Source organism: Phocoena sinus, chromosome 12 (assembly GCF_008692025.1).
Source record: "Phocoena sinus isolate mPhoSin1 chromosome 12, mPhoSin1.pri, whole genome shotgun sequence".
Lineage (NCBI taxonomy): Eukaryota > Metazoa > Chordata > Mammalia > Artiodactyla > Phocoenidae > Phocoena > Phocoena sinus.
In genome coordinates, this window is record NC_045774.1 from 26,035,289 (window position 1) to 26,048,751 (window position 13,463).

Genomic DNA, 13,463 nt, shown 5'->3' on the forward strand with positions numbered 1-13,463 from the left:
AAAGAGCATCAAATTAGGAAGCACCTCATGTCTGTGTCCCTAACCCCCACTCCCGTATCTTTAGCTCCAGACTTGGTCTTGGTTTGCATGTGTTGTATCGATATGACCACAACATCAGAGAATATTGAGGTTTTCCCAATATACTGAGTTTTCTTAAATAACGATGAACGTAATAGTAGGTTACATTTGAATAATTATTTAGTTTATAAAGTGTCTTCATGTTTATTTATTTCCTTATTTGAGCTTCATAACAACTTATATTAAAAAAAGCATTATTAGCCCATATTACGAATAGGAAACCAAAGCTCAAAGATTTTCCAGAGGGACGAAGGTAGAGATGATTCTCAACCCAGGGGTTTTGGCTCTTAATTCCATGTTCTTTATACTATATTCTGTATGGGTATCTACATTGATGTGTGTATTTAGCTATATAGATATTTTAAATTTTATTTTGATTGAAAAATGTGATTTTGAAAAGCACTCTGCTGGACACAGTGAGGATTTCCACATGAGTTTTGTCATATTTTCTTGGGTAACAGAGGTCCTGTCTGTGGGGATTTATTAGTGACACAGGCTTCGGGATGACTTGGCATTGCTGCCTTCAGGACTCCCTGGGAAATGAATTTTCCCACTCTGTTTGTTGATTTTATGTGCTTATATAAGCAGTTCCCAAAACTTTAAGACTCATTATTTTCCACCTCTGGTGGGACCTTTGTGAAATTTCCCCATTTTCTCTTCAAGGAGTTTCAAGTTAGTCACTACCCTTTACAATGACTTTTGAGATTTTCTATACACTGTTCTCAGTAGCAGCAAAAGAATTTCCCACACAGTCAGATGGCAAACAAACACCCGCAGTGTTCAGGCACTCGAGTGACTAAGCTGATCAAGGTGTGTTTAAAATGTAATCTTCAACCAGGAACTTGACATTTCCCTGTAGACTTCCAAATCTGTGCTATTTCTTCATGTCCCTTCCAATTTTCTAGAGTCATTTTCATTAAGGAGTCAGAAAACCCAACATTAGAAAGCATACATATTATTAGGAATGGGAAAGCAAATTTTATTACCTTCCCAGTTTAAATTGTCTCCATTATTAATTTCCTCTCTCATTCCTCTCAATTTTATGGAATGCTCTTGACTACCTACTTGTCGTCTCACATCCATCAACACATCCTTGAAGAAACAAAAATGCCATGTAAACCCCTCATAACTTCATTTCTTCTCAAAGACTTGATTGAGTTGGGGCTCCTTTGTACTTCAGTGGAAGGTGTCCAAGGTAACTCCCAGAGTACTCAGGAAATGCTGCTTTAGTGACTCAAAAATTATACTAATTTAGTGTTATTAAAGTGTTTCTTGCTTGAAGTGATTTCTACTTTATCCAGTCATCATAAAAGAGCATATTCCTTCTCTGACAGAGAATGCCTCTTTGTGACCCAGCGTAAATTACTTAAGCTATCTTCCTCCAATTTCCTCAGTTGCAGGAAAGAAAAAAGAAAGAAAAGAAAAAAAACGGGGCTGGCCATGTTGAACTGATTACATGATAAAGAAGGTGACTGAGTTCTTATTTATAACATCCTGAAGATCAAAAGCCATATATGTACAGCATAATTAGTAATACTCTATAGTGTTTGTTGTAACCTATAGAGTTAATGGCCTTGAATTACTGTGACTCATACTGTACATTGTATTCAGTAAAGTCATTCTCAAAAAGGAAAGTAGCATGAAATAAAGCGCTGGCCCAACATCTTGAGCACACGTCAAATTGAAAGAGGACCAGAGGAAAAATCTTCAGTGGTGGATGTGGTTTCAGTAGACACAAAATAACCAATAGGCAACATGCAGGGAAGACATAAAACATTCCACATGCCTCCGAGATCTATTACCACTTTCCTGGAGAGCCCCACATCATGCAATTCATGCAGACCCTATGAGGTGAGACCGTCTATCTGCTCAGGCATGCAGAAATCTGTGAGAAGCCAGGGGTGGGAAAACTTTGGACGAAAAGAAGTGCCAGTGGCCAGGAAAGGAATGGCCTTAAGAGTTGAATAGTCCGAGGAGAGAAGCAGATGTCTTGGGGCAAAGCATTTTTTTCTCTCTCAAAACTTTCTTGTCCATCACGGACATAGAGAAGGGACTTGTGGTTGCCAAGGGGGAGGGGCTTGGGGGAGGGATGGGGTGGGAGTTTGGGGTTAGCAGATGTAAGTTATTATATATAGAATGGTTATGCGACAAGGTCCTACTGTATAGCACAGAGAACTGTATTCAACATCCTATGATAAACCATAATGGAAAAGAATACAAAGAAAGAATGTATATGTATGTATAACTAAATCACTTTTCTGTACAGCAGAAATTAACACAATATTGTAAATCAACTACACTGTAATTTAAAAAATTGTTTTTTCTTGTCTAGATGTTCAACTGCATAAGGACGGGCAGTCCCTGAATTCAGTCATGTGCCCCATGGAACAGAGTGCACTGTGAAAGTGCATCTCAGCAAACATCCTTCTTCAAAACATCGCTTTAAAACTTAGCCTGGTAAGTGGAAATAAACAAAGCAAAGCGTTCTGTAACAGCCCTGTGACCCACTGTTAAAGGAACCAAACCCACAGGCACAAGACACGAGTCATTATGAGGCAAGTGACAGTTCCCTGGTGAGCTCAGAGGCTGTTCTTGTGCAGTCACACTTGGGCCACTGCCCACTGATGTGAATGACCCGGTGTGTTCAGTCCCTGTACTTCCTGACCCTAGCTCTTGGCATTCATGGGCTATGCGGTGGGCGTGCACATGTGTTTGTTTTTTGCATCAGTTTCAATTCCCTCCTCATTTTTTAGGGTAAGAATGAGAAATAGTCTATCAAGGGTTACTGAAACACACACACACACACACACACACACACACACACACACACACAGAGTAAATCCAGAGAGACATCGAGTGAAAAATGTTATAGACTTGTTAAAATCCAAGGACATTAAGTAGAGAAGAAATTCATTACCATTTAAAAAAGTCTGATATATTAAACTGATAAATTTATTTTAAAATGACCTTTTAGAAACTAACACACCATTGTAAAGCAATTATACTCCAATAAAGATGTTAAAAAAAAACAGGCAATATTCTTTTAAATATTCATACGCTTCTTGTCCAAATGATAAATCAAAAATATAATTCCCTAAACTTTCATAAGTTGATTATAAACTTAAACATATCTAAATGTAAATTAAAATCGCAAGTCAAGTATATCAGATTTTCTTAGTAACTCTCTATATTAGGCTGAATTATGGCTACCTAAAGATATCAGGTCCTAATTCCTAGAACCTATAAATGTTACTTTCTAAGGAACAATGGCCTTTGTTGTGATTAAGTATCTTGATAAAGGGAAATTATCCTGGATTACCTGCCTGGACCTTAAATCCAATCACAAATGTCCTTATGAGAGAAAGAGGGAGATCAGACAGACACAGGAAGAGGAGGAGCCTTGTAACTACAGAGGCAGGGATTGGAATGAAGTGGCCATGAGTCAAGGAATGCTGGCAGCCACTAGAAGCTAGAAGAGGCAAGGGATGGATTCTCCCCCAGAGCTTCTGGAGGCAGTGCAACCTTGATTTTGGACTGCTGCCCTCTTCCAGAGCTAGGAGAGAATACATTTCTGTTGTTTTAAGGCACCAAGTTTGTGGTCATTTGTAACAGCCGGCACAGGAAACTAATATACTTTTTAACACCCTAACAAGCAAACAGAATAACCTAAAATGTCATTATGGTTACAAAACTGTTTAAATATCTTCTCATCATTCCTGCTTAAAAAAATACAGTTGTTATGATTTTGCTTCTTAATCTTATTTTCCAATCAGCTGAGGTTGCATGTTCTGGGTATGTTGACTCCTTAACTCGGCTGGGGCCTACAGCTTGATTCAAGATAATTCAAACCTGAGCCACCAATCATAGGCTGAGGTCCTTCTCTAATGGTGCTCTCTGGTTTTGTCATAGAATTTTAATTGCCTTTCCTATTGACTTTGGTCTTCTTTGCATATTTTTTTTTTGGCCTATAACTATAACATAGTGAAGTAGTCTGTAGGATAATTATATATTTCTTATGGGTAGTTCATTATACTAGTTAAGAAAATCTAGCAGATTCATTTTCTTGGATGGGCCATTAGTTCTCCTTCAGATTATGTTAGAATGCCCCTGTTAAGATTGCTGCTGAACTGACTATTTATTATACATGTCTCCTTGCCCTCAACTGTTTCTTTCTGGTGGTTATGTGAGAGCAGCAGCAGTAATGGTTGGCTCTTCCTGTCACTGATGCAACTCCAGGATGCCCTGGAGTTGTGCTCACCTACAGTTTTCTTCTCATAGTCCTGATTTCACTTCTACAAAGTCACTAAATATTTAAACATATTCTACTATATATGTGTGCCACAAGCAGGGATGAGGGCATTGAACCCATCACTTGATGGCTTTCTCCCACTTTGCATCCTTAATGTGTTGACTCTGTTTGTTTCTCTTGCTTCATGGATCACAGGTGACTGTTGCTCCAGGTGTTATGTAGGAAGAAGAGCAAACACGGACAGCAGGCTGGTGGCTACCCTTCCATCCTGAAGGCAAAAGCTTTCCCAAGACGCCCAGTCTCAACAAAGCAGATTTCCATGCACCTCTCATTGGCCCAAAGTATGTCACGGGACCTCCTGGCTTCAAAGAAGACTGGGCACAGGTGCTTAGAATTTCTAGTCTCTACTAGCGTGAGGCAAGCAAGGGAGAAAGGTTGGGAAAGGGGATTGATCAGCCAGCCTCCCGCCTGCCCCACAACCTCTCTCTGCGTGTCTGCCTTACACTTTTCTCTCTCTCTAGACCTCTTTCTTCTGCTTCACAATTTAGATGGCCCCAAATGACCACCTTAGCTCTAGAGAAACTCCCAGTCCAGAGGCCTCTTTCTCTATTTGTGAACCATGGCTTTTTTGCTTTAGATTTACTGGAGATACTTGTTAAAAGGATCCTGAGCTCCAAACCTACTGTATCAGACACATCCTGAAGATCAAATATCCTTCAGCTCTAGTCCCAAAGATATGCTGCTGGAGCTTGGGAATCTTGCATGATTCTTATGTACACTAAACTTTGAGGGTCAGTGAACTGGAGTCCTTGGGTCCCAATTCCAAATTCCTGGGAAAGAGCTCCTGATTGGTCTGCTTGGGTCCGGCATGTATAACCCTCAGTCCATTCAACTGAGGGTGCCATTGGAAAGCGGGTAGGCTCAGGGCCCATGGCACTGATCTCCTATCAGTGACACTAGGAGTAGACTCTCTAAGGAGCAAGAAAGGTAAACCTACTGACTTCTCTGTTACAGGACTTACAATTCCCAATGTGCAATTTCTCATTTCACAGGTGCCCTCTGATGATCCCAGATGTCTGTCTCACCCAGCAGATTTCTGCTTATGCAACTTAGGGCACTGCTTCTGACCCAGTGACCTGCCCTTCCCTGTCTGGTTATGCCCAGCCTGCTGTGGAGGTCATCTCATTTCACTTCCTTCCCATTACCTGCCCAGGCCTCTCCTCACTCACGTCACTCAGTTTTAACATGCTATGGGGCTTTTTGTTGGTGCATCACAATTCAGCCAACGCAGCAAGTTCCAAAAATCAGATGTGAAGAAATGTCACATTAAAAAAAATGTTTCTGGGACGATTACTGGACTGAATGTCAATATTATGACCTAGTATGAGTGTGTTTCGTGTTTGGTAATTGCAATCATTGTTGCTTTTGTTGTGGTCATCCATTTACAATGCTTGGTGTCAGTTTATTTATCTCTTGTAAAAATAAAATACAGTGTGTGTGTAAAAAAAGAAAATTAGACACTTTAGCCCAATAATAATTCTTTAACATGTACTGGGAAAAAAATTTTTTTTTTCTGTAGTTAAACTTAGCTCAGCTCCATGTGTAGACTTCATTTTTACTGATAGCCTATATTTCTGTTTTGTTTTGTTTTGCATTACACAGGCCTCTCACTGTTGTGGCCTCTCCCGCTGCGGAGCACAGGCTCCGGACGCGCAGGCTCAGCGGCCATGGCTCACGGGCCCAGTCGCTCCGCGGCATGTGGGATCCTCCCAGACCAGGGCACGAACCCGCGTCCCCTGCATCGGCAGGCGGACTGTCAACCACTGCGCCACCAGGGAAGCCCTGATAGCCTATATTTCTTAATCTTTCCATGTTAAGATAACTCCTTACTTCCAATTTAAGATTTTGCCTCTTTTAGGAAGGTTGCGGTCAAATTCAGTTTTCTTTTTCTCCTTAAGAGTGACCTCAGTAGGCAGGGGGCTTAGGAGTAATCTGTGTTCTCCTGTAATCCTCTGCCTTTGATGGTCACTGTGTTGTCGCGCTCCAGGCTTTGGGGAATTGTGGTTGTCACCCATGAGGCATCACCCATCCTGCCTGGTCTTTGACCTAGTGTGCTGGCAGCCATTGCTGCTGACTCTGGTCCCTGCCTTGGTAGTGATCAACCACGAAGCCCACACACTTCTGCAAACTTCTGCTCCACTCCTAGATCTCTTGTGACTCACCAGCTCCTGTAGCCCCTCCACACCTCTGCTTGAGGTTTCAAAACTCTCAGTCTTCTATCCTATTATTCTATTATATGCAGGACCCTGCAAGGCTCTTTGAAGATGTTTGCTTAGCTGCTTCCCTCCGTCATTGCCAATTTATGACCCAAGAGCCATGTTGCTTTAATGCCTTCAGAATCATAGCTTTTCCATGAGACTGGCTGTCCTCTTGGGCTCTGACTTGGAAAGTCATACTGAGTGTCTTTACCACATTCCACCTCAGATTTGGCTGCAGGAGGGAGCAGATTTCACCACCAGCTATCTTACTCATTAAGCACCCTGTCTTATTCTCTCTGAATCTCTTTCTCTTGCTCATTGGTAGATCTTCATTTCCTTTTTGGGTAGGAAGACAGATACAGAAACTGACATTCTTCACTATTCTGTGGAAGTTAGTGCAAACTCAGTGCTCAGCCCACCAAAGTAGGTTCTTTATCATTAAAGCCCCGCTCTTAGAATTCCACGCAAGCCATTCATTTCCCTCAACAAAAGCTGGTTCTTGTAAATTAAAAAAAAAACAACAAAACCCTTTGGCTTTCAGATTACAGTGTCTACTCTGCATTTAAGAAATCGAGTCACAATTTTCATAGACTTCTTTGTTTTAGGCTCATCTGCTCTTCCCTGACAAAACCTCACGTAGAAAGTATCACTGGTACTTGAAAAGTCTGAGAAAGTGTAGGATAAAATCAACCAATAACACGTAGATCAATGTGAAACATTCTCATCCCATTCACACTCTCAGTTATGTTCTCTCTTACCTGTGATCCATGTGTTAATCTTGTCTCTCCTAATAGACTAGAAGCTCCCTGATGGCAGGGTTCATGTATTTTCAATCTCCCCTCAAACCCCCAGCACTCAACAAACGTCTTTTCCACAATCTATTTAGTGCCATGTTTTAGGGTTTGTTTTTTGGTTTCTTTGTGGGTTTTTTTCTTTTTTCATTTTTTGTTTTGGTGATTTTACTGTTTGACATGGTCCCTAATCAGAGTGCTGAAGTGCTGTCTAGTGTTCCCAAGCACAAGAAGGCTGGGTTATGCCTTAAGGAGAAAATATGGGTATTAGATAAGCTTTGTTCAGACATGAGTTAGTGTTGTTGGCTGTGAGCTCAATGTAAATTAATCAATAATATATATTAAATAGGGTGTCTTTAAACAGAAACACACATAAAACAAGGTTAAGTATTGGTTGGTTGATGGAAATGTGACCAGAGAGCCTTGTGGGAACCTAACACTGTATTTCCCCAGGATCAAAGTGATTCAGTTTTGCTAAATCAGTATTCCCAGTGATTTTATAGAATACAACTACTGGAAATATTGCGAATCAACTGTATGTGTTTGCAGAACCATGTGAAAGTGCAGTCATTGTGACGGCTCACCCCCGCATCTTCAGCTTCATGATGCTAATCTTACTGACAGGCATAAAATAACGGAACTACATTTAGATATAGATACAGCTGTGTACAAATACAAGTTCTACCTCTGGGCAAGTAACACTCTCATTGAATCTCTAAAATAAAAACCTTCCAAATTAGTTGTGATGACTAAAATGAGATAATATATCAGTCTGGAATAGAGTAGACATTTAACAAATAGTATCACTGTAGTTATCAGTCAATGAATAGTTGATTTCTCAAGACAGATCTAACTGGATGTTTGAGTAGAGGCAGGTAACTCTAGTTACCATCTGATGCTCATTTCAACTGGGAGTTTGAGTATGTAGCATAGTGATTGGATATATTGCCTTAGATCACATCTCTGAGATAGTGGAAATAGGTTAGCCTTAGGACCCTACCAGAGCAGAATAAAAAAATTCAACCCAGGGCTTCCCTGGTGGCGCAGTGGTTGAGAGTCCGCCTGCCGATGCAGGGGACACAGGTTTGTGCCCCGGTCCGGGAAGATCCCACATGCCGCCGAGCATCTGGGCCCGTGAGCCATGGCCGCTGAGCCTGCGCGTCCGGAGCCTGTGCTCCACAGCGGGAGAGGCCACAACAGTGAGAGGCCCGAGTACCGCAAAAAAAAAAAAAAAAAAATTCAACCCAAATCAGTTTATCGTAATTAATGCCTGGCTAGTTTGCATATTATTAGATGTTTCAGGAAAAATATAACTCTGATGGTACCTCTCTTTCTTTTTTTCCTTCCAGAAGAAAGAAGTTTAATTACACCTGTTACAAGATATGAACCAGTGAAGCAGCATGTTATCTAGAAGAAATGACTATATGCTGTAAGAATTCTGTTGATATGGAAACCATGTTTTTGATACTGTAACTGAATCATCACTTGCTTCTATCAGGTTTTGATGACGACGGAGAAATTATGGTTTTTACGGAGCCAACCCTTAAGTGTCAACAAAGGCAGCTTAAGAGTCATTTAAATAAAAGTTTTCAAGAAGACCTAACTTCACAAAAAGCAAGCGTATCACCAGTTAATAGAGTTAAATTTTTTGTTTTTCAATTTGGTAAGACTGAATTGGACATTTTACATAATGCAAGTTTACATTACACTTTAAACAAATATTTTCTTCCAGGAGTGGTCTTGATCTCTAGGCTGTATGCTCAGCATCTCCACTTAGGTGTCTGGCAATCCTCACACTAACCATCCCTTTCCTCCTCTTTACTATCTTAGCAATGGCATTACCAGTCAGGCTGTGGCTCAAGTCTAATATCTGGCAATCAGCCATGATCTCGTTCTTTCCTTCACATCCCATTCTTTGGGGGGTCCTGTCAGCTATACCTCCAAAATATATCCCCAATCCAACCACATCTCACTCCCTCTACTGCTACACAGTTAGTCCAAGAAATCATTGTGTCTCACCTGAACTGTTCCAACAGCCTCTTAACTGGTCTGCCTACCTTCATGCTCGTTCTACCCACAGATACCTCCCTTTCATTCTTCATTTATCAGACAGAATATTCTTTTTAAAGATTATATTTGATCCTATCACTCCCCACTGAAAACCCTCCCATTGTAATTAAATAGAATCTAAACTCTATTAGGGCTCAAGGGCTTACCTGAGCTGTTCTCACCAACATCCTGGACCTAATCTTGTACCCCTCTCCCTGTCACTTATTACATTCCTCTCCCTGCCACTCACTGCTCTTCCCTTTGTCTCTGGAAAATGCAAAATTTGTTCTGGTCTCACAGCCTTTTCTCCTGTCATTTCCTCTGGTTGGAATGGTCTTTCCCTAAGATCTCAACTTACTCTGGCTTCTTTTCTCATCATCTGAGACTCAGAGAAAATGACATCTCTTCAAAGAGTCCTTCCCTGACTACTTAGCTAGAGTAGTTATCCCTTGCTGTAAGACACTCTCTATCCTATTACCTTATTTGTTTCTCTAGGAAACATCATTCTCTGAATCATCCCTCCTCTTCTCCCCTTCTCATTCCCTCTCTTGCTCTCTGTCTTCCTCCTTTCCTTCTTCTTTTCCTACTTGTTTGTTGGCTATTTGCCCCCATCACAGCATAAACATCACTAAGACAAAGATTTCCCTCATTTCCCACTGGAATTTTAGCACCGAGAATAGTATCTGGCTCACCGCGGGTGCTCAATTAATAAATATATACCATTTATTGAGTGATCTCTGTGAGCCAGGTAGCTTCATTAGATATCTATCTCTATTTCTCAAAACAACCTTTCAAAGATTTAAATATGAATAAGTTGAAGCGTGGAGAGGTTATGTGACACAGCTAATTGGTGTGAAACTAAGTTGAATTGAGAAGGTCTGCTGGATTTCAAATCCCATGATTTTTGTCTGTTATTCAACACTGCTTCACTCTACTTGATTTCCAGCCTCCACGTTTGTGACTAAGCATCCTTGTATTTATCTTTCACATTTGATTTTACCAAATGATTGCCTTTATACAGCTATTGATATCTGGTATCATTTTTGCTGAGATTGATATTAAGAAATTTACTAATCTTTTGGGTTAGTTTTCTTTATAGGTATAAGACAACTTTCAATCAAGTACAATGAAACTGATGGTAATTAGTATCATGGAAATGAGTTTTTTTTCTGAGATATTAGTAGATATAGAAAATAATACGTAGTAGTTTTATCTTCCTCAATCAATTTATTGTGGCTGGCTCTATTGCAGTAATTATATCAGCTTGTATATTTGCTTCCCCCTTTCTCCACAGAGTTTTTCATTCTCTATTGCAGTTTATATAGGACATAAATTTATAGACCTCAAGTCCTTTTCAAAATGGGTGTGGGTAGAGAGGGGAGTGGGAAGTAGAAACCATAAAAGAATACATACATGTCCTAACGATTGAGTGATGTCATTCTGAACACCTTAAAGGCAAATATTGAGAGTGAGGGAAGAGCTTGTGGTGAATCGAAAAGAGAGAGCATAGATTTGACTGAATTGAGGGCAGATATCCCTGACTAGGGCCTCACGTACAAGCTGTATTTTTATACCTCTACTTAGTGGGGCAAATCTGAACACTAGCAAGAATTACCCCAGAGCAGTAGGGATAGGACAGATCTCTGGCCTCAGCCCTCCTTCCACCCCAGCCTTGTCTTCAAACACCCACACACTCCCCAGCATCTTCTCAATGTACCCATCTGCACCGCAAGCAGCTGGATGATACCCAGAAGCCTGGCTCCCAGCTGCCCACTAGTGCCTGAATTAGCTGTTGTATCTCTTGGGCATAAAGGGGACCAGAGAATATAGAAGAAAGGAAATATGGAAGACCTAAGACTTACTCATCAGTTTGCAAAGAAACTAAGAGGCTACACCATGGAATTCCAGACACCCCATACTTTAGCTTCCTTGACCTATAACTGACCATTCTCTTGCCTTATTGGCACCAACTCACACACTCCTTTACCAGGGCTCCCTGTGGTTCCTGTGCTTTTCCTGTGTCCTGCCCTCACCCACTTGCCCATCAACCTGTCCTGATCCTCAGGTTCCTGTCGCTGGGGGCCTAGTATCTCTGGCTTTGTCTCTTTCCAGCGGGATGTGAAAGGAGATCTACCTTCCCATCTGCACTTTTTCACTAAAGTTGGCCCTTTCTTTCTGCCAGGTCACTCCTATTCCCTCTATTAGTCTTTAAGAAAATCAAAAACTCATTCTCTATCAACAAGGCTCATGCACTTCCCAACCACCAAGTTCTGGAGGGCTGCTGAAGTGACATTTCATGCCTGTAGCCCAAGCAACTCAACTTCATGCCTAGGATATCATGCAAAAAAAACAAGAGTGTGGGCGGTTCCTTCCCTCTACTTTATGGTTTCAAAGCCTCAGGAAGTAAAAATCTACCTATACTTGGTTGGTTCTCAGTCTATTCTAACAGAAAGTCTGCATCATTCAAAACTATTCCAAATAATTAAATTATGCGCAAAGAGGGTTTTCTTTTTTTCCTTCAGGTAGTTAGATCAGATAACAACCTAATAAAAATAGCTAACTACTTTTGTTCACATCTATTAGAGGTAAAGATCAATGTGTATTAATCCACTCTGTGGAAAAGTTTATGTGAATAATTATAATTTCCATGTAGTAATTTTAAGCTTTATAATTTGTATTTAGTTCCAAAAGGAGAAAAAGAAACTAAGTTGCTGAAAGCTAACATAAATGAGGTAAATTCTATCCCAATTAAGTTATTTTCAACATTTCTAGACATTTTGGGTGACAGGCTTTTAAAAAAATAAATTTTATGACAGTGTTATGAAAGTAAGGACATTTTTATATTTCATAAACCTTGACTGTTCCAACAGTATAACAGTACTATCAATATTGTATGAATTTATTACGTAAGATTACATTTTTCAGAATTACATTTTTCAGAACCATTTCTTTATTGAGCATAAATATAATTTCCCCCAGCGAATCCAGAGCACGTTGTGGTAGGTTAGGCTGTTTTTTGGCCATTCTGTCATGTTGGAAGCATTTCCTTGGGATATGAATATTTCTTTGAAAACATGATTTATGATGACTACATACTATTTATTTGATCAAATGCTGCTCCACGATTTTGCTGATATCTCATGAGATTTTGGTTGTTTCTTATTTTTCCATATTAAAAAATACGGCAGTAAGATTTTTTTATTTCTTGAGCTCACCCCTGACTGAAAGAGCAAGAATTAGTGCTGAGTTGAGACCAACGTTCAGTGCTGCGATTGGAGTCTTCAGTCCTTCCCTGTTTGTCTTGCGGATGTGTGAGGAGTTTTTAGGTGTGAGGTTTCCTGACAGCCTTGGCCTGCTGCTTCCTCCCCTCCTGACTGATAGCTGGGCCACCCGACCACAACAGGCCAAGATGGGTAGAAACTGGCCCAGCTGGGCTCCAAGTGGCCAGGACCAAGCAGGAGGTGAGGTTCAGTGCATCTCCTTGATGGTTCTCAGCTCTTGGCTTCCTGTTCCCACTAGATAACTGGCCTCCCACTTCTTCCTTAGAACACTCCTCACCTGATACTGTAGTTTTGATGGTTTGATTTCTGTTGGTTCCAGTTCTCAAATTCCTCTTCTGGTAGCTGCATAAACAACTCTGATAATGTGATTTATAAGAAGAAATATATATTTGGTCTTTGATCCTGTTTCTGGCACAGATCTCCTAAAGCCCTTTGAATTTCCTAGGTGATGAAGGAGGTAAAGGTTATCTTTTGTTAAGTTAATAAGGTGACTTTTGGAAAACACCTAAGGATGGGAGCTGGTTGTGGGGAAAATCAACCACGTGATTAAAGACTTGGAACACTCAGTCCCACCCCCCTGACCTCTGGAGAGGGGAAAGGGGCTAGAAATTGAGTTCAATCACCAATGGCCAATGAGTTAATCAATCATGTCTATGTAATGAAGCCTCCAGAAAACCTAAAAGGATAGGGTTCAGAGAGCTTCCCTGATGGTGTAGAGATCTGGGGAGACTCGTGTGCCTGGAGAAGGCATGGAAGC

At 40.7% G+C, this 13,463-nt stretch overlaps 1 long non-coding RNA gene across 1 annotated transcript; it reads left to right on the plus strand.

Annotated features, from left to right (window-relative positions):
- The first annotated feature begins 1,841 nt into the window (after window positions 1-1,841).
- Window positions 1,842-8,951, plus strand: LOC116763805. Its single transcript, XR_004352624.1, has 4 exons — window positions 1,842-1,929; window positions 2,411-2,535; window positions 4,523-4,711; window positions 8,726-8,951. It is a non-coding gene; the product is annotated as an uncharacterized LOC116763805 (long non-coding RNA).
- Window positions 8,952-13,463: the final 4,512 nt, after the last annotated feature.